Genomic DNA, 3,306 nt, shown 5'->3' with positions numbered 1-3,306 from the left:
TACTCAAGCATCAGTCCAGAAAAAGAATACACAAGTTTCTCACTGGACCAATGCACATCCAAATGCACATTAGTTCAAACTGGAAAGGGGTAATGCCCCTAACTTCTATCAGAGATACTTAAAAGTATCTTTAAGCAATTCCTTAGTGAAGATATCTGCAATCTGTTCCTTTGTAGGTACATATTGAACTCTCACATCATTATCCAACACTTTTTCCCTCAAGAAGTTGTTCTGAATAGATATGTACTTGTTCTGAAATGTTGTACCAGATTATTTGAAATATTTATTGCACTGGTATTATCACACATGATTGAGATAGGGTCATCAAACTTTACACCAATGTCCTTCAGAGTTTGCTTCATCCATAAAATCTGTGTGCAACATGAAGATGCTGCAATGTATTTTGCTTCAGTTGTAGATAGAGACACAAAGTCCTGCTTCTTACTCAACCAAGCAACAAATTGAGAGCCAAGCAAGAATGCTCCTGCACTTGTACTTTTCCTATCATCAACACTTCTGACCCTATCTGCATTTGTATAAGGTGTCAGGGTAAACTATGAGTTCCTGGGATACCATAAACCAAACTCTTATGTGTCTTTTGGATATCTAAAAGATCCTTTTTATTGCCACAACATGTGATTCTTTTGGTTCTTTCTAAAATCTGGTTGCCAAGCAAACTACATATATGATATCTGGTCTGGTGGCAGTTAGATATAACAGTCCTCCAATCATTGACCTGTACTGACTTGCATCTTCCTTAGGAGATTTATCATCTTTGGTTAACTTGCATCGAATGATCATAGGTGTACACATTGGTTTGGAGTTCTCCAACCCAAACTTCTTTAACAAGTCTTTGATGTACTTAGACTGAGAAATGAAAATTCCTTTATCATTTTGATTAACTTGCAAACCAAGGAATACATTTTACTCTCACCAATCATGGACATCTCAAATTCCTTTTGCATTTCATTAGAAAATCTTCTACACATACCTTCTTTTCCTCTAAACATTATATCATCAACATATACTACAACAATTAGAATTTTACTTGAATCAGTCTTGCAATATAAATTGTTGTCAGCAGAACCTTTTTGAAATCCTTGATTAATCAGGTACTTGTCTAGCCTTCCATACCAAGCTCTAGGGGCTTGTTTCAGTTCACACATGGCCTTCTTCAATTTGTAAACAATGTTTGGATCATCTTTCTACCTAAAACATTTTGGTTGTTCAATATAAACTTCTTCTTTCAATTCTCTATTCAATAATGCTGATTTCACATCCATGTGATAAACCTTGAAATCCTTAAATGCTGCAAATGGCAAGAACATCCCGATTTTCTCCACCCAAGCAACCAGGGCATACATTTTATCAAAACCAATGCATTCAATCTAAGTATAACCTTAGCAAACCAACCTTGTTTTTTTTCTTACAACCTTTCCATCTTGATCCAATTTGTTCTGGAATACCCACTTAGTTCCAATCACTTTCTTGTCTTTCGGTCTGTTAACTAATTACCATGTTTGATTTTTCTCAATCCGATCTAGCTCTTCTTTCATTGCCTTCATCCAATTCTAATGTCTGCAAGCTTATTCTACTATCTTTGGTTCAGTTTCAAAGAGCAAACATAAAAAACTTGTTCTTGAGCTACTTTGCTTCTTGTGATGATACCTTTACTCTTATCTCCAATAATATGATCTTTTGAATGATTCTTCTAAACATATCTTAGGGTCTTGGATGTAGATTCTAAAGAATCTTGAACATTATTTTCTTCACTTGTTGTTTATTTATCCTTTTTCCTTTCACTGGACTCATCAGATTCATATTTTGCCAGTACCTCTGAGTCTTTTGAAGTACTTTCATCAACTTTCACATTTGTACTTTCAACAATCTTATTCAGCCTCTTGTTGTCACATTGGTATGCCTTGCTCTTTGTTGAATAGCATAATAATATTCCTTCATCTTCTTTTCTCTCTAACTTTCCAAGATTATCCTCATCTCTCCAAATATAGTAGTTGCTTCCAAATACTTTGAAATATTTCATTGTCAGAGTTCTATCATGCCAAAGTTCATAGGATGTGTTTCCATATTTTTTCCGGTATATAATTCTATTAAGAGTGTACATTGCTGTGTGTTAGCATTGTCTTATGTGTTGTCATTGATGTCAAATCCCTTGGTCCAAATTAAGTCCGGATGTGGTAGAGTGAGTAGGAGTTATTTGATCTAGGTATGTTGTGTGGTTGGAGGTTTCCCGGTTTCACCAGATGCATTTTGGTATCTCAGAAGATGTTTGTATGCGTTATATTTGGGTTCGGATTGGTCCAGAGCTTGAGGATTTGGACCGGATATTGAGGTTGTGTAGCATGCAAATGCATTTTAGGTCCGACTTTGGTGATGTATGTAGCATGTTGATATGTTCGATGAGGAATGGTGTGATATGGTCCACTTCTCATTTCTTACCACCACCAGAATGTTTAGTGGAGACCTATTTTAGATCTCTCTCTCAGCCGACATTGATTATTATGATTTCCAAAGATAGTATTTATAGGAGTTTGATTTGATGATTTGGAATATGGATCTTTGTGTTGAAGACATGCGAGAATGAAAGGATCCAATGATTGTGTGAGTTTTTGAGTTGCAGAATTCTACCAAAAGTATTTTCGGTAGTATAGACTGTGTTTTTCTTATGGTGGATTCTCTTTTTCTTTCTTTCTTCTTCGGTAGTGAGCCTTTTAGGGAGGTGAGCCCATCTGCAGTGAGCATATTGGCAGTGAACCCACCAGTAGTGAACACATTGGTAGTGAGCCACCCTTTGTTAAAATCACCTTAACTGGTGTTTAAATATTGAGAATTAGCATTCTCCATGGTTTTTGCCTTCTTGGGTTTTCCACGTAAATATTGGTATTTCTTATGTTTGATGTGATTCTTGCATGCATTTTCAAATTCTGTTAAATTTGTTTAAATATTTTGGATCTGTGCATTAAGCTTAAAAGAAAAATTTATTGTCAACTGATTCACCCCCCCTCTCAGTTGCCCAGATATTCAACAATTGGTATCAGAGCTATGGTTCCTTGATATAGAGCTTAAACGTTTGAGGTAGATCCTTATCCGATGTCACACAAGCTATCCATTCATATCTTTGAAGGATTTGATTATAGTTTTTGGAAAGTGAAGATGATAGGTTATTTGGTTTCTCTAGGTTACAATAATTAGAAGGCTGTGGAGACTAAGTATGTTCTACTGACAAATGGTCTCAAAACTCTAGATGAGATTCAAGCTTATGAAGAAAATGAAAACACAAGGTATGCT

Source organism: Cryptomeria japonica, chromosome 9 (genome assembly GCF_030272615.1).
Source record: "Cryptomeria japonica chromosome 9, Sugi_1.0, whole genome shotgun sequence".
Taxonomy (NCBI): domain Eukaryota; kingdom Viridiplantae; phylum Streptophyta; class Pinopsida; order Cupressales; family Cupressaceae; genus Cryptomeria; species Cryptomeria japonica.
Note: the sequence above shows the minus strand (reverse complement) of the source record.